Genomic DNA, 19,454 nt, shown 5'->3' with positions numbered 1-19,454 from the left:
GGGATACATCCTCATTAAATGAGAGCTGATAAAAACACAGAGTTAAAACCACCAACACCCCCTTTTAATAAGCATCTTCCAACCTGTTACTGGCAGTGCTGCTGAGAAATGATATTTACAAACAGGTACTGCAAAAAGCAACTTAAAAGAACATCAGACAGTTTTCCAGCCAAGAGTTAACTCAAGAAGAGGGATCAATAAAACGGTGTGTTTGTGAGATGAGGAACCATGCCCAGAAAGATTTTCCTCCAGCTGCTTAGGGAACCAGACCTCAAACCAAGAAGAAGCAGATATGGCTACAATATCTAAAACAGAAAGAAAAAAGTGCTAAACATCAGCAAAATGTATTAAATGTACGGACCAGAAGACTTTAATTTATTAAACAACATACAAAAGTTAAATAAAACCAACAAGATAAAGGCATTCAAATGACAACCATAAAAAACAACCTCAGGGCAGGAAATAACTGGATTTGAATTAATCTCTAGACCAAGGTAAGAGTGCTTACAATAGATTTTGCTATTTAAAGGTAGACTTCCCCCAGTCATGCATAGTGTATGAGGTTTGTTCAGGGTTTATTTTTAATAGGAAAATGGATGCACAGGTGAGGTTGCTGAACTGGACTCCCAACCTGCTGCTTGTTTCCCCTCCAAGGACTTTTGCCCAGATACTTCCTGTATCAGAGTTAGTGGGGAAGGGCTATAGCGCAGTGGTAAAGCATGTGCTTTGCATGCAGAAGGTCCCAGGTTCAATTCTGGCATCTCCAGGTACAGCTGGGAATATTCCCTGACTGAAACATGGCCAGCCTTGGATACTATCCTGTGCTGGGAGGTGCCATTTGCTGTTCTGCCACAGGCCAGTCCTGGCATCCAGACATTGATCAGGTGCAAATCTGCTGAGTTCTCAAGGCTGCATTGAGTGCTCTCAGCCTACCTGATAGAAGACATCATTCCTCTGCTTTTCTGGACAAACCTGTTATCAAACTAAAGTTTTGCTTATATACCAATGAATGAGATTAATCACATATCATTACATATATGATTTTCATTGGACTTTATTAATTTTTCTTTTTGGTTTTATGTCTTCACTGCATCCTGATTTTTGTAAGTTACCTTGAGGTGCCTTTCAGAACATTTTGAATTAAATATAATCAGCAGAATAAGGGCATTTCTCATGCAGTATTTACTAAGTTGCGGGCAATTCTACCAACTTGCAAGCTTTCTCTTTCTTGTCTCCTATCAGTTGTAGGTCACTTGGATTAAAGTGGTCCAGACTGAGTAGTGTCTTATCCAGAAAAACATTGTTATTTTTAACCAGGTAATTAAATTAGCTGGTCATCCGTTGAGAAGTAAAAGATTATCTTTGTCTGTGATGGTTCCAGGCTTCTATTTTGTCCAGTGCTGCCATTTCACTCGAAAAACAAATTCTGCAACATTTTTCACATTTTTGTTTCAAAAATAAAAAATGCTTGATTGTAATGCTTAGCTGTACATTATCTGTATTTTCTAAAACATATATAAAACCCACTATTTCCTCCTTGCTTTACCTGCAAGTTCACAGGGCTTTGTGTAACAAGGATTCTGTTAAGTCCATCTCACTGACTCTCTGGTGGGCATCAAGCCACTTAGGATTGGGAATACAAAAAACCAGACCAGCCATTCCTGATCAAGGGATTGAGATGAACTGATTGGCTATATCCAGTGTTTGCTTTGCCTTAGTAAAAAGTGTCTATGGCTGTGCAAGTTATAGGAACATAGGAAGTTGCCTTATGCTGAGTGAGATCATTGGTCCCTATAGTTCAGTGCTGTTCATACCAGGGGCCAAATAGGCACACGAGACTGGCCCATTTGGCCTACCTGACGGTTTTCAGCTATCCACACCTAGCTGTCATTTCAAGTGCTATCACGTGACTTCAGATGTGTGACAGATAAGTGCTGCTGAGGGCAGCCAGAGCTACCAAGTGCATTCCTGATTGTTCCTTGTCAGTCTGGCTTGCATGCATGTGACACTGTTTGAATTCCAAGCTTGGGTGCAAGCCCTGCTGCAGGTGGCTCTGCTTTGGAGCTCTCAATCAGAGCTTGCAGCTGGAGCTGATCCATGTACAGAGGTGCCTCGCAAGACGAAATTAATCCGTTCCGCGAGTCTCTTCGTCTTGTGGTTTTTTCGTCTTGCGAAGCATGGCTATTAGCGGCTTAGCGGCTTAGCGGCTATTAGCGGCTTAGCGGCTATTAGCGGCTTAGCGGCTTAGTGGCTTAGCGGCTATTAACGGCTTAGCGGCTTTAAGAAAAAGGAAACAAACTCGCAAGAACTCGCAAGACGTTTCGTCTTGCGAAGCAAGCCCATAGGGAAATTCATCTTGCGGAATGACTCAAAAAACGGAAAACCCTTTCGTCTAGTGAGTTTTTCGTCTTGCGAGGCATTCGTCTTGCGGGGCACCACTGTATAAGGCAAGTCCCACTTTCAGCAAGGATCTTCAGCAGGAATAGGCCTGGCTTGAATTCAAGGAAAGGAAGAATCTTGCATCTCTGTTTCCTTTGCAACCATCACTTCAGAGCCAAGGCTGAGAAAGAAGAAAGAGAGAAGATGCTTTCTTTGAAGTTGAATCACATGCCAGCCTGTCAAAAATGACCCATGGAAGATGGGCTAATTTTGGATTTCATTCATTTCCCTAACCCTGGTTTAAACTGTCTGGTAGCAGCTCTCCATGCTTTCAAGAAGGGAAATTCCCAGTCCTAACTGGTGATACCAGGGACTGAATCTCAGGATGTTCTGCATGCAAAGCAGAAGCTCTACTACTGAGCTGCAATGATAGAAGTGTACAAATCTCCTGTGGTAGGGAGGGTAATCAATCTTCCCTAGCTATTTAAGTCTCCTTCCTCCCTGATAAGCTGTTGCTGAGGGTTGGGAGGACTCTTTGGGCAGAACAGCATATGATGCAGAGCTTGGCAGGTAGACAGGAAGGATCAGCAAAAGTAGTGTGCCGTGGCTTGTGTGATCAGCGGCACTTCCTCCTGTGTCATCATTGGATACAACTTAATGACGTCTCCTTCCCAGGACCCTGGCACACACATTCCTTCCACAAATAGCACTGGTTGTCTACACAGCTGTGGCACAGATAGAAAGTGTTTTCATCTCTTCTTTGGAACTGGGTTCCTCACTTTTATAATAACAGAGAGTTACAAATATCGTTGTTGTTTTTTAATGAGCCCCTCCCTTCTAAAATCTACGGTAAATCTTATTTTAGAATTCTGCTATCAGAAATGAGTAATTACACCAATGCATAGGGGAAAGAAATCTCTGAAACCCTGTTCCTGAAAACAGGGATGAAAGTATCACTTGGTATTGTACTGTTAGGAAACCATTTTAAAGTGATTACACAGCGGTATCTCATGGCATGAACTTTTAAAGACCAATATATCATTGCAGATGTTGGGTGTGTGGTTATCAAAGAAGTTATTTATTTATGGCATCCCTGGAAACATACAGCCAGGGGCTGGGTTATTGTCCTCTGAGGAGATCTAAAACAATATGATAGAAACTGCAGCTGGAGTTAATCTTCCTTCTCCTGGGCAGGACAAAGATGTTGTTCCATGATAGTGGAAGGAAGGAACAGTCTAAATAAATAAAAGAAAAATCTATATTAGTTGCCTGTTACATTTAACATTATGTTATATTTGATATATGATAGCTGTTAAAGATTACTCATTGTGTCTTGAAATCTCCCCTCCTTTCTTGATGTGTATACTTGTTCATATTGGATATTTAGAGTTCATGTTTGGAAGCAATAATATTGTTGGCATCCATCTGTCTCGAAAAACAATGGAGTGCACCTCCAGGGTTGAAGTCAAACTGCTGCGTTATCAGTAACAAGGTGACCTCCCCTGGGCACAAGCCTGGGCAGTGTATATGGAGGTCCTGGGCTGCCCAGACAACAATACCGCCCCTTCTCAGCCTCGCTGATGTGGTCCAAAGGAAAGCAGAGCAATACGTTTGGTACCAGTTTGGCTGCAGCAGTTGCCAGAAGAAGAAACACAGGACACCATCCAGCCATCTTAGGGACTCCACTCTGGATTTGTGTAGGGTTTACTCCTTAGCCTTTTCCTCTCCCAAAGATATCCCACAAGGCAGTCAAATAAGCAAATAACCAAGGTGTAACAAATAATACATGACCTTAGTTGAAGATTTGCTTGCAGGTAAGGTTCAAGCACCCTGAAAGTAGACAAAGAGGCAAGAATTTACATTCTGCCTCGTTAGTTCTTTTCTTCTTAGCAGTTAGTTCTTGTCCTTCCTAGCATCCTATGATGTGGAGGCCTGTTCAATTGCAGGACACGGAAGGAGAAAGTTAGAGAAAGGTCACCTGCATTAGCAATAATGTGGCGGAAAGAGCAGAGCAGTGTGATGTGTTCTGTGAGTGTTTCAAGAGAAACAGATTACACATATTTCTAAGGTTCTACGTCTAGTTATTATTGTTATGCAAGCTAAGGCTTCACTAAGACAGCTAGATGGACTATTGGCTCAGTCCAACAGGCTTTTCTTATGTTTTTATTAAGTTGCTCCTCCCCATTGTCCTTTCAACATATAAGACTGCTAAGGCTTCCTTTTATTGTTTATTCTTTAAAAGCGGAGTTGTACATGTAACAGATGAACAGAACTGGTCCCTCCAAGGTTTCATATTCCCAAACATCTTCTGGCAACTTCTCCTCATGGGACCTTGGCATTTTTTTTGCAGCCAGGTATTTGCCACAATGTTGCATTCAAAGTATATATACCGTATTTTTTGCTCTATAAGACTCACTTTTTCCCTCCTAAAAAGTAAGGGGGAATGTGTGTGCATCTTATGGAGCGAATGCAGGCTGCGCAGCTATCCCAGAAGCCAGAACAGCAAGAGGGATTGCTGCTTTCACTGTGCAGCGATCCCTCTTGCTATTCTGGCTTCTGAGATTCAGAATTTCCCCCCCCTTGTTTACCTCCTCCAAAAACTAGGTGCGTCTTGTGGTCTGGTGCGTCTTATAGAGCGAAAAATACAGTAGATTAAATATACTACAGAACTTTATCTGACGATGGGGGAAAATATTATATGCAAGGCAACAGGTGGGTGGAGCAGCTGGTATGAGAAGTGAGCAGCCTGATCACACACACACACACACACACACACACACGGGGGGGGGGGACCCAGAATAGGTCGTGACACAATACTTTTCCTAGGAAATTGCAAATCTCACAATCTGTTAATCAGAGCTGATGGTGTAAGTGAGTGTGCCAGGCAGCAAGTCTGGGAGATACTAGACTTTGCAGGAAATGCTCCGTTTGAGACCTTCAAAGATCTTGTTAGTTTTGGCTCCAGCCTATTGGCATCTCTAATGCAATCCCACTCATTCAGGAAGGTAATTCATGGTCAAAGTGCATGACGAGATTTGAAATGTCACTGTAACTTCCACTGTTAACCGATTTGCTGAAGTGTGTTAGCTGGCATGGCAATGCTCTACGGCACAGATGGCCTCTTTAAAAGTTTTGAAGGTGTTCAAATAGTTGCTAATAGTTAGCATCATATTTAGTTTAGCATTTGGCCCCATTCCATAGACAGCTTGGGCTGGTTTTGTGTCAGAAAAAACCTAAGGAGCTGCCCTTCTTTCTTTTTCTTGGAAAGCTGGTGAAACTGAGTAGCTAAAATGCAATGTGTTCACATTTTATCACGCTCATGAGCTCAATGGAAGCATGACCTGGGAGATGCATGGATGCCTTGCCTGCTGTTTTTTTCTTTTTCTAAAATCAACCCTGAACCTCCTCCCCTAGTCTGAATGGTACTATGGTGCTGGGAGAAGGAAATCCAACCCTTTCATATCTGGGCCATGATCCTGATACAGCTCACTCCTCCTGAAGCTGCTCTTATTTTTATATTCTGCCCTGATGTTTCCTCTGCATGGCTAACAACTTTAGCGGAAGGCATTTGGGATTGGAACTGTAGAGCAGGAAGAAAGGGTGTGGCCTCCTTTATCTTCACCACAGCCCCAACTGAAATCACCCTTCCTATGGTTACTTTCAGCAGAAGAAAAATGACATTGGTAAATGCATCCATGCAATTCCTGAATCACTTTTAGTTTGGCCCTGGAGTCCCAGCCATCACCTTTCATCTGCCTTGTGGGATGACACAGGCTTTCCTTAAAAGGATTCATGACTTAGTATATGTGAGGTCCCCCAAAATGCACAACATCATCACCACCGCCATCTATTTTTCTAGGAAAAAAAGCATTGTTTAGGACCAGGGGGGGGAGGGGGGAATTCCTGAGTAGCCCCTACATTACTCATGGGCTCTCTAGTCCAATTTCTATCCATAGTTGGATCACTTGGATCAATTATTTGATATTGTCTTTTAATGTTGTAACTCATCCAGGGACCTTAGCATGAAGGGCAAGTTCCTATTACTATATATTTTGTTTGCACAGATGAACTCTCATTGCTGTTAGTGCAAATCATGTGTATTCGGAACAGTAATATCCTTTCTGTAGATAAGAGGCTGTGATTCATGAGACATCAGGAAGATCCTTTTTTTCCTTTATGACAGCACTTATGAAAATGATTCACAATAGATACATTCACCTAGAACTCTCCCTGTGTGCTGAATATACTATTCTCCCCCTTCCCACACTGTGAGTAGCAAGTGGGAAGCTCAACCCAGCCATCTCTTTGATGTTCATCCATTTCATCATGCCCCTTAAAAATTCTGAAACACTTCTTCCTTCAGAGCTTATCAAACGATTCTCCCTTTAGACCTCCTCAAATACCTGTACCTCATCTTTTCAAGTTACTCAAGCTGCTTCCTTTTTCCCTTGCCATAACAGCAGAAGCTATTAAGAGCTTCCCTGTCAATCACCCGGAAAGCCTCCCAGGAGATCGGATTAGTATTTGAAGTCCAAGCTGAGAACCAGACAGAGTGCGCTGTAGCAACACATGGGGCGGGGGAGGAAGAGAGGGGAGGGAAATGCGTTAGAGAGAAATTCTTATTTCATGACAAGTGAAATAGAAGTTTTAGGTGGAATTGGGGGAAATAATCCTGTATAGGTTCTGAGATTATTATCTCCCAAATAATACTTTACCCAACATATTACAGAAACTTTTGCAAGTGGCTGAATATTCAACTTTTGTGATCCTAACACTACAGAGAGGTTTGCATTTATATTTGCATTTAAAGGTTTGAGGTCTAGTCAGGGTCCTTGATGTGATGCCGGATGGGTGGAGAGACAAGCGAGTTTGCAGTGATTATTTTAAAAGGTATTTCCACTCCCCCCTCCCCCAAAATCTGTTGGACTAGGATAGATAGTGTATGTGTAAGCTTGGGAAGTTATTCCATATAATTATGAATATTTTTGAAAAAACATATCATCTTATTATTAATAATAAAATGTATTTATACCCCATTTTTACCTGACAGGACTCAAGGCGGCTTACAAATAAAAACAGGAAACAATAAAAACACAGGAAAATGTCATATTGAAAATGTTAGTGTCTTGATGTAAGACAAAGGTGATGAAATTGCAGCTGTATTTAAATTAAGGCTGTGGATGCACTGTATATTTAAAGCACACCCTCGCCAAGAATCCTGGGAACTGTAGTTTGCTAAAATGGTTGGGAAATGTAGCTCTGTGAGGGTTCGAAGCAGGAGTTCAATATGGCGTTTTATGGGTTCTCTCCTGGACTGATTTATGATCATAGGGTCCTAGGGAAGCTGGGGTGAACCCCAAGGGATTGTTTTCACACACTCCAAGATGTCCCACCACCCTTGGATTTCCCCAGACATATGAAAGGAAGTGATGTCTTTGAGGAGAGCTCCATGGTCACCATAAGGCCTCACAATACAGGCCCAAGCACCACTGCAAGCAAATGCTGAGGGCTCCCACAACCAGTGGAAAGCAAGATTCAGTTGCAGGAATGAATACATTCACTTGAATACACTCCGAAATAGTTGGAGACTGTTTTGAGGACCAGTCGCTGCATTTTTAGAAGGAACAGAGGAGCAAGGTGAAATTTACAAGTGAACACAAAATAAATTTTGCTTGTGAATGTAGGATATGAGTCCCCTGTCTCTTCAAATCCTACATTTGTTTAAAGTGCTTTGCTTTGCTGCTCCGTCATTTGCTATCCTGGGCTCCTTGGAGAAAAAAGCTTGGTATTGGAATGTAATAAGTAGGCTTACAAAATTAGGAACCCCTGTTTCCTCTGACAAGCCTTAAGGGGGGAGTGGTTGCTGGAAGGGGGTAGACTGAAATATCAATTTTATGTCTTGAACTAGCCTCTTGACATCAGAGGCTTGGCCTTGAGGCCCTGTGACTGGTTTGGCCTCGTCCACTTCTCAGTTCTGTCCATTGTGCAATATGTCACTGCCCCCAGAGTGCACAAAGTAGCAGGTTGGTTGGCCCTTAGTTTGGCTGAGAAGGAAAGAAGATTGTCAGTGCATGGATGGTTCTACGCATGTACATAGGAGGCTATTATATATGTACTGAGTCACCTGCAGACACCAGGGATTGAAACTGGGATTTCCTGCATGCAAAGCAGCTCTTCTACGATTGACAGATCCATCTATCCCTAGCCATAGCTCAGTTTTAGTTCTCTTAAGTTTCTCATTTTTCCAGTCCTAAAATTGGTTCGCCACATTTCTGCAGCATGTTGCAATTATTAAAAAAATCATGAAAAATCCTCAGCACATTTCTCTTGCAAAAATTCATTTTTTGTATGTAGTTTTCACTGATATACACATTTTTGCAAGGAGGTTTCCAGAAAACAATGCATTTTGAATGCAATTTTAATTTCCCCCTTATATATCAATTTTTGTAAAATTGGTTGGCTGGACAACTGCATCACAAAATTCAGAGAAGTGCACACTTTGAAGAATGGATCCATTTCAGTTCTTCTACTGTTCACCTTTAACTGTGGACAGAGTCAAATTCCCTGTCCCCCATCTCTAGCTACGATTCTTTCCCTACATTAAAGACCAGTGGCACCACACATTCACACTATTATTGTGGCTGCAGGGGGCCACAACTGGGGGGGGGGGAGCTGCCATAAATCCACATCAAAAATCCACACTCCTTCAATAGAAATACCACCCAGTGCATGCACACAATTTGCTTCCGTTTCCTCCTCTGAAAAACTCTTGCACCATCCCTGAAATGGTCTGATGGATGGCACTTGCTGTCAAAAACATCTGGAGGGCACAAGGTTAGGGTAAGCTGCCCTAATTGCATTTTGAAAGTGTGGGAATTCAAAGAGCTATCTTAGGATTCTAAGGGGGGAATTCTAAGAGAGATAGTTAAAGAGAAATCTAGGTGTTACTGCAATGCTGTGGACCACAGCCAGCATCTTTGAATGTGCGGCAGCTGTATAAAGAATTCAGCCCCAATAAAGAATACTCTGAACTCGAAATGAAATGCAGGCATCTCAGTTTTGTTGTCCTTAGCAAAGCCCTTTCACACAGATGGCACACAGCAGGCTCACCCACACATTTCCACCACCACAGAGAAAAGTGAGTGACACACTGGCAATTTAGGAAGAGAGGAAGTGCTTGGTATAAAATAATTTAGTCATATGTTTGTTGTTACTTCTTAACTATTTACAGTTATACCCTGCCTTTCCACACTAGGTGGTCAACAAGAGCGATGTAAAAAGACAGGGAGTGGTATCTAACATTCTTGGTCCACTAGTGCAATGTTTCCATGTTATGTAACAATGGAATCCAATGCAACAGTTTGCATTAGGGGAAACTTGTTGCACAACAGATGGTGCAACGAAGTTACAAGCAAGCTGCTTATGCACGACCTTCTGCAACAGTGTCCTGCCGGTGCTGAACATTTCCTCAGTGGAACAAGAATACAGTGGTACCTCAGGTTACATATGCTTCAGGTTACATACGCTTCAGGTTACAGACTCCGCTAACCCAGAAATAGTGCTTCAGGATGAGAACAGAAACCGGGCTTTGGCGGCGCGGCAGCAGCAGGAGGCCCCATTAGCTAAAGTGGTGCTTCTGGTTAAGAACAGTTTCAGGTTAAGTACGGACCTCCGGAACGAATTAAGTACTTAACCTGAGGTACCACTGTAGAATGCTAAGGGACTTCAGTGTTTTAAGATTTTCAAAATATATTAAAAAACAAATAAAACTGCAGTCAAGGAGTTGTTTAAAGGAGTTATTTTGCTATCAAAACGACAGCAAAAGCAGACAGAAACAGCATAGCAAAAATATTCTCTTCAATTTCAGTTTATTTGACCTATAGACCATAAACTTCAAATACAGTATAGGGTTATCAGGACAGGAATAGCAGAAAAGAAACAACGCAAATGCACACAAGTTGTGCCTTTTAAAATGGGAGTGTAACAAAACCCGCAAACCACCAGAAACCCTAGAATATTTATTATAAACACATTGATTTGATTGTATTTTTATTGAGAAAGATGAAGTTAAACATGGCATCTTCCAGGAGGTGGCAGCATTGCTAAAGAAAACAAGCTTGGCTTTACCACTACAGTTAATGGAACCCAGCTGCTGCAAACTGGTGAAGAAGGCTGGCAAAAGAAGTTACATTTTGCCTTTTCCTCCTGATGGACTGAATGATTCTTTCAATCAACACAGAGGTCTCGTATGTGGTCAAAATCCATTGTCTTGGGCTTACACCTAGGGATTCTTGAGGAACTTGACACTTGCAGATTCCTGATATGAACTTATTTGATCCATACCTCTCAAAGTAATGCACCAGTTGAAATTTAATAATAATGATCCCCAAATGTCCCAATGCATTTGTCAGCTGACATAAGTATAAAACAACTGTTGGAAATGCATATTTTGAGAGATGATACATTTAGTTGTGAATATTTGGGGGGATCTATTCCCCCTGCCAAAAAAGAATAACATAGAAATGAGACCAAACATATTTATGGGTGAGCACACATGGAATATATTTATCTGTTCTGTTAGTTCTATACCAGGCTTCCTCAACCTTGGCCCTCCAGATGTTTTGAGACTACAATTCCCATCATCCCTGACCACTGGTCCTGTTAGCTAGGAATCATGGGAGTTGTAGGCCAAAAACATCTGGAGGGCCGAGGTTGAGGAAGCCTATTCTATACCATCTGTCCACCTGGTGCTCTCTAGGTGGCTCATGGCATGTTAAATCTGATAAACCAATAAAGCAATATTAACAATACAAAGTATTTATAGCAGTACAGTGGTACCTCTGGTTACGTACTTAATTCGTTCCGGAGGTCCGTTCTTAACCTGAAACTGTTCTTAACCTGAAGCACCACTTTAGCTAATGGGGCCTTCTGGTGCCGCTGCACCACCGGAGCATGATTTCTGTTCTTATCCTGAAGCAAAGTTCTTAACCTGAAGCACTATTTCTGGCTTAGTGGAGTCTGTAACCTGAAACGCCTGTAACCTGAGGTACCACTGTAGCAGCTAAACGCTTTGCACCAGCAAAAACACAAAGGGACAAATATAACAGAAGATTGGGGGGACGGACACTAGTATAAAGGCTATTTAAAATGATAGTAACACAGACCAGAAACAGACCGATCAATGTGCACTTTGCAAGTTGTATGACTGAAGAGCAAGCATGCCAGTTCTTAAAGTCCCGATGAAACTAATGCTAACTTAAAGCGAGTTTTCACCTGACACTACATTCTGGCATTTACATACAGCTATTCTGAGAATACTTCTCAGCACCTTCCATGAAACACTTCCCACCCTTTCATGCTGGGTGCCATATTGCATCGGTGCCAATAAGCATCCCATTAGCTGTCAATATAGTGATGACAAATTTGTATTGCCCATTGGAATATGATGAATAGTACACTGGGAAGCTGCTTGAGGGCTGTTGGCTTGCTCCATTATCAGGAAATGATCTCCTCTTAGTACTGGTTGCTCATGATATGAGAAAGTACGTTTTCATAACTTTAAAAAAACAGGCATGCCCTCCCCCCACTCCATATATAACATTCAGCCTTTGAAGTCATATATCACACATTTATCTGCAAGACTATTGCTTCCAAGCTGCATCTGAGGACAGACTGTAGTCCTTGAAAACTTGCGCTAGAAGAAATCTGATAATCTTCTTTGAGGTGCTGCAGGACCCTATATAGGTATAAAATGAGCATGAATTGAATTTGTATCTGGATGGTTATGTCTGCATTATGTTTAGCAAGGAGGTGGTAGATCAGAATTGAAGTTTCTATGTGGCACATAGAAATTTTAAGGACATGAGCCCCCATTCCTTATTTGTAACTTTGACCCATTCATTTGTCACGGGGTTGGGCTTCCCACCATGTAATGGTTGGGCAAGATTCCAAGTCTTAAGTTAAAGGAAGTTTTAATTTGGGGGGGGGGGTTCCTTTTATCTAGCAGCATGTCAGTCAAGCGGCTGGACACCCCTCCACTCAAACTATGGTCCAGTTTACCTTGGTGCATGTATGCAAAACACACAGAGAATTCAGCACACAACACACAAGGGGTATAACACACAGTTCCCTTTATGCATTGATCAAATGAACACGCAAAGAGGGCAGGAGGCTCTGTGCACCTCCAACACCACGCCTTTGAGTGTCAGTTTCTAGGAGTCACAAATGGGGAGACTGCTGTTGTGCTCAGTCCCTGCTTTTGGGCTTCCCATATGCATCTGGCTGGAATGCCCCGTTGCACTAGCAGGACTCATTGTGCTGCCTTCTGGTGGTGCAACAGCTTAGCTGAATCCCTTCCAGTGTGTGCAATTAAAAGCAAATGTCTATGGACTTCATATGAGATGATTCTGAAAATGCAGTGGCAAAAGTACTACGTGCTTTGAATGAAACAAGTAAATGTCCCGTTCCTCCCCAATTTCATTAATAGCTAAATCCATATGATGAAAGCTTCCCCCCATGCAAAGACTGTGCCTTTCTCATTTACAAACAATGATTTTGAAGGAAGACTATTGCAAAGCAAGCGTAACATCTTTGCCAAGTATTGTTTAGTTCCCATCACCATGCTCATAAAAAAATATATGGAAAATATCTGTACTACAAAATAGAAACATACAAATTAATTGCGCCCTCGAGCTTACAAAGTATTTCCATTTTGACCCTTAAGGAAGCACTTAGGTTGGCACACTATCACATTTCTTCAGCACTAAAGAAGCAATAGCATGCTGCTTGGAAAATGCTAATTTTCTCACAAATGCCATTATGAATGCTGTGAGAAATGTGATTGTATGAGTGTCAGGAACATCTGTTGGTCTCTATTGGACAGTGCCTGTGATGTCACTAACAAACATATTCTCCCCTGGTTTTGAGACCAAAAGTCCTACTATGAAATAAACAAAAACTGTTGTGAGCATGTGTGCTACTGTTGCATGACTGTAGCCAACACAGTATAGCATTAAAATTATTTCTTTTATAAGCATTTGGAAAGGATCTTTGGGAAACAAGGGCTTAACTCTGGTTGGGAACGCCTTCCCAGATGTTCTCCCTAGTTGGTCATATGAGAAAGAACTTCCCTTATTTGCTTCTCTGAGGCCATTGCCTTCCATCCTTATCAACAGCGCATAAATGTACCAGCGGCACTTCAAAACTCCTGCTTGCTATAATCATGCTTCAGCCTGGCTCTCCCCGCACCCCACCTCCAGTTTAATATTATCTTCAGTCCCTCTGAACCTGGCTTTCAAAGCAGAATGTAAGCTTGGATTTGAATTCTGGATTAACAAGATTGGTTTCACATGAACTTGATGCCTAAACCTGACATCCAAGTAAGTAAAAATAAAAATAAAAATCTGTTATCTATTCTATGGGACCAGAAGGATTAAAATAGCATTTCTGACCCCAGTCAAACTTGCAAAAATTTACCATTTGCCCAATAATAAATGTTGGAAATGTAATGAGACTGAAGGTACTTTCTATCACCTTTGGTGGACCTGCCCGAAGATTAAAGCCTACTGGGAAATGATCTATAATGAAATTAAAAAGGTCCTTAAATGGACATTTTCTAAAAAACCAGAGGCTTTTCTCCTGGGCATGGTGGGCCAATTGGTGCCAAGGAAGGACAGAATTTTTTTCATGTATGCTACCACAGCAGCAAGAATTCTTCTAGCAAAGTATTGGAAGACGCAGCAGCTACCCACTCTGGAAGAATGGCAAGTGAAGGTGATTGACTACATGGGAATGGCAGAGATGACCGGCAGAATCCGTGACCAGGGGAGTGAGACAGTGGAAGAAGATTGGAAGAAATTTAAAATATATCTTAAAAATTGTTGTAACATTGAGGAGTGCTGAGATGTTATGGTGTTAAGAAACAGAGAATTGCAGCTGTAAATCATAAATTTAAGGAAATTATAATGAAGATGAGTCAATTAATTAAATGGAGGGTTGCTGTCAAAAGGGAAAAATAAGGATGCAGAAAAAGGGAGGTATGGGGAAGTCCGGGAAATAAGGTGAAGGAAAATAAGTTTATGAAATTATACATGTTTATGTGTTTGTATGTTTTGTTTTGTTTTATTGTTTGTTTTTATTACATGTTTGGAAAATTAATAAAAATTATTTAAAAAATAAAAAATAAAATAGTATTTCTGTGCCGGGGGGGGGGGGGAAGTATTCACTCAGCTCTGGCATGGTGGGTTGGTGTGTTTTGGTTGAAGTCTTTCACACATGTAGGCTGATTAAATCCCACTGAAGTAAACAAGATTTCAGCAGCCTTCTTGTACAAAATTGCAGCTGCTTTTCAAAGGTTGTCCACAAAATGTATTTGATTCACATCACAAGAACACCAGAAGAGCCTGCTGGATCAGACCATTGGCTCATCTACTTTAGCATCCCGTTGTTACAGTCACCACCCAGGTGCCTATGGGCACTCTCTTCTCCTGTGGTTACCAGCAACTGGTGTTCAGAAGCATAAGTGCTTCCAGTTATGGAGATAGAGCATAGCCGTCAGGTCTAGGAGCCTTTGATAGACTTATCTTCCATGAATTTGTCCAATCCTCTTTTAAATCCAACCCAGGTTAGTGGCCATCGCTGCCTCCTGTGGGAGCAAGTTCCATCATTTTACTATGTGCTACGTGAGGAAGTACTTTTTAAAATCTGCATCTCCCACCACTTTGTTACCGGGTCCTCTTCTCATAACTTTACCCATTGTCCCCTATGGAATAGTGGGACAATGTTCTTGATGCTATCAAAACTGTTGGGCTATTTGATGCTCAAAGATTGCTTTCATGCACTGTATTCTTGTCTCAACAAATCACTTCCCCTCTTGTAGTTCTCTGCCCTGCAGTATACTCTCCTCTCTTAATTTTAAACTGGTATCCAATTGTTTCTTTAACCAGTTTGACTCGTTTTGTTTCTGTTCCTAAATCCAATTCTCCTCTGCTCTCCTGGTTATCAAAATTCTTCATGGAGTTGCTCCACCTTTTCTCCTCTTCATATCCAAATGATCTGTTCCTTGCCTTATTCATTCACAGCTCACATCTCAGTCATCTCTGGAGACTCGCCTGCCATCCTTTAATTTATTATCTGCTGGAGATATATACTTCCAGTACATTTTTGTGCCTACTATTCAAAATGATGAAAGAACTGAACTCCAAACTTTGTTTCGTGCTTAAATAGAATTTTAGGCTGTGATCTTGTCAACAGTTTTATTGCAGGCTTCAAAAGGACCAGAGCTGATTTTTTTTAGTGTTTTATAATTAACAGAGCCTCTTCAGTTATTCCCAACATCTCCTGAGCAGATGGCATGTTTTCTCCTCGTTATTTATTTAGAAAATTTATAATCCACTTTTCAATCAAGAGATTCTCAAAGCAGAGAACAGTAAAACAGAGCAATAAAACCAATAATAAAACAACAACATAATCATGATGAAAAATGGGGTGGGGCGGGAACTGCAGCAGCAGAAATTAAAATGATGCTAAAATCTACCCTGGAGATCTGAAATGGCACCTGGGAGCATTTCTGTGAGCTCAGATAGGGGGACTGTTAGCCAGTGGAGTGGGGGGTGGGGGTGGGGGAGCACACTAAAGCCCTTTTCGTATGTACACTTTCATGCAAATGATATAATGTGAGCAAGGACAGTGGGTTTGCGCATGTTCACACTATTGCCACAGTCACACACCTTGCTAGCCCTCCACAATGCTACTGGTGCATTTGGATGTCTGCAATGGGGCAGCTTGGGTTGCCCCATAAGCTGGAACCCTGAACACTCAGAAGATTGAAAGTGTGTGTATGTGTGTGTAACTGACAAATTGTAGCTTTTCTTAGCAAAGGTTTCTCAGGTTGCTATCAGCCAAGTATTCTGTTTTCCTCAGAAATATGGAATGGTATTCAACTAAGTTTGATTCAGAGTAGACCTACTGCAATTAATGGACCTAACATAGACATGTTCATTGATTTTACTCTGAGTAAAAATTAGTTGGTTACCACCTGCAATGTGGGAGATAAATAACCCCATATATATCCAGAGCTATCTAACCTCAATTTTAAGTGACGTTTAGCAGAGAATACATGTATTTTTGTTCCTCTGTGTAAAATGAGTACCAGAAGGTGATTATGCCCATCATGCTAGATATTTGCGGCATCCTGGATTTTATGATGACATGAGTGACAAATCCACTCTCTTACTGTTTCTTCTTTGGCAAATTATTCCATTTTGATGGAATCTTGTAAGGCTTTCTGCATATCTAGCTTTGCACAGAAGTTCATTATGGACAGCTTTCAGCCAATAAGCTCTTAAACACCCTATTTCCACTAACTTGAGCTTGGCTTGTGCTGCTACACCATCTTCTGTACTGAATCCAAGAGAGAGCTGAAATGTTCTTTGCTGCACAGCACTGTCACATTAAGAATCAGTAACAGAATTTGAAAATAACATTTTTTATAGGAATAGGGTTCACTGGTAGGTAGCATTGGGAGTACAGAAGAGCCAAATAATTTCCCAACAATTGTAAATACTTGGCTTTTCATTTTGAATCCCTGTTGTGTTCGCCTGATCAGATTTCTATGGATTTCTTTCAGATATTGAGTTCACAACTGCATCAGAGCATTGCATTGTGTCATTTTAAGTGGTTGCTATGGACTCTATGTTATGTAAAAGGGTTTCCTGTAAAGGTTTCATTATCTAGAGAGAATATGTATAAATTGATACACTCTGTACATAGCTAAATTCTATAACGCTAAATCAGTGTTTGAAAATTCTGGTTGCAGGACAGCCATATCTGAAAGATTGTTGTGGGGGATGTATGTGTTCAATAACTGCTTTTGGGTGACTACATTGCTCTCCTTATCATTTCAATTGTTTTACAAACTTTTACTGCATTAACCGTGCAAGCCTAAGTTTATTCAGAAGTTAGCCCCACTGTGTTCAATAGGACTGTATTTCTAGGACCGTAGACTGACATTGTTGAGATTCATAGTTTTCTTTTTTATGACATTAGCAGTGTCGGCAGTGGGAAGGAAGTTTGTTTCCTGCTTTAACTAAGTGTTGATTCCCTAGTGGTGAGTAGGAGTGACATAGATATTAATGAAAAATAGATTAATTTTTTTGCCACAGAAGCCTTCACACTCTTGCTTAAGGATTCTTATTGTGGCATCTTGTGCTTTCTTGAACCTCATAAGGCTCCTGCTGTAAACAGCCTGCTTGTTAATCTACCTTATTATTGCTCCCCATTTCTTGTAAATAATACATGCCAATGGAGGCATCCAAAGCAAAGATGCAATAGCCTTAATCTCATCGGAAGCTTGGTCCAATCCCACTTTGTTTTTAGCTAAGAGTTTCAGAGTCATAAAAGAAGGTTACAGCTTTTGTCTACATAATCCTGAGACACATTCCTAAACTTAAGAAAATAACATATGGTACAGATTCGAAGTTCAGAAGATGTCTAGCTGATTAGCTGATAAAGCATTGTTGGTGTTTACTGCTTATGCTATAAAGGAATGGAAATATAATATTCTGGCAGGTGTCTTTACTGGCAGATGCTTCATAGTTTGACATGCTACAACCTTTTATTGAATTTACCTCTGGTGTTTAGCCTGGTGTTTTCAACCTAAGGCAGGTGTGGGGAGCCTCTTTCAGGCTGAGGGCCAGATTTTAATGTGGCCAACCTTCCAAGGGCCACATGCCAAGGCTGTATGGGGCAAAAGGCAGAAGTGAATGGGTGAAAGACAAAACAATAATTAACAAGCATAACAAACACTTACACACACAGAGGTATCCCTTTGTCTGATCTTTAAGGGTTAACCCCATGCCCCACACTTCCATCTACCTGAGCACTGGGGGGTGGGGGTGGGCATGGATGAAAATGCTGACTTTGACTATTAAAGACCAGGCAGCATATCTCTTATCTCTAATGTCAGCACTGGAGGTTCCAGATTGCTTTTGCTGCAGGGGCAAGGTGTCCCTCCTAGGCACTCCACAACGAATGGCAGGGAGTGTGGGTATGAACTTAATGGCAGCTGATAGCATCATAAAATGGAGTGGCTGACCCTAAAAGTGTCAGTTGGGCAGGGAATGCAGATCTGCCACCTTTCCCAATCCACCACCTGAGACACAGGGCTCACTTTGGCTCACGGGAGGTTGCATTGGTAAATACTAATCTAGATCATAATTATAAGACCTCTAACTTGAGAACACTTCTAGTTGTTTGTAGTTGGGTTATTGAAGACAAAGACAGCAGTATAGTATCAATGAATAATGTGTGGATCCAGTACCATAAAGAAATGGATGAGACGGGCAAAGCATGAAAAGAGGTCAGCTTTCAAATGAGCCAGTTTTTAAGGGGTGCTGTCTCCTTTTAACATTTCCGAAGGTCTGGCCTCAAATCCCCCTTAAGAAATATGCTGCGCACATCCCCATCTGCTCATAGCAGGTGCAGTTAGGATGCAGAAACAAAAACATTATCTAATTTTCATGATTTCATTCCCTTTCCTAGGAATTTGGCAGATCACTTAATCTGACTGTGTGCCTCAGTGTCAATCTGTGAAATGGAGAAAATGTTTTAGTCCTTGCTTCCCAAACATGTTATCAGGTGATGATTATATGTGATGATTACCTTAAAAGGGCACATTAAAGATGGAAGGTGTTTAATGTTGTAATTCTAAGAACTGTTGCTTAGATTCAACCCCCCATGAGGCACCAATGTTGGGTTTGGACTGCCCCATTTATTTTCAGTGCCAGAAAGCTTGCTGGATTTGGGCCAGGGTTTCATCCTGCTGTGCATGTGGGAAGTGCATCCCTATCTGGTGCAGAGCTATCTAATCCCATGTTTACACCACATCTATAGTCATATATACACTTGTGCCCCAATCTTGCTAAGGAGAAGCACACTTCCATGATCATATCCCTCACTGGCTAAAGAACCATATGCACAAATGGATTCTATGAGGTTATCCTCCATAAACCAGCAGATGGGACTGTGCAAGCAGAGCCCTAAAAAAGAAAGAAAGAAAGAAAGAAAGAAAGAAAGAA

The sequence above is a fragment of the Podarcis muralis genome, chromosome 9 (assembly GCF_964188315.1).
Source record: "Podarcis muralis chromosome 9, rPodMur119.hap1.1, whole genome shotgun sequence".
Taxonomy (NCBI): domain Eukaryota; kingdom Metazoa; phylum Chordata; class Lepidosauria; order Squamata; family Lacertidae; genus Podarcis; species Podarcis muralis.
This window is presented reverse-complemented; position numbering follows the sequence as displayed.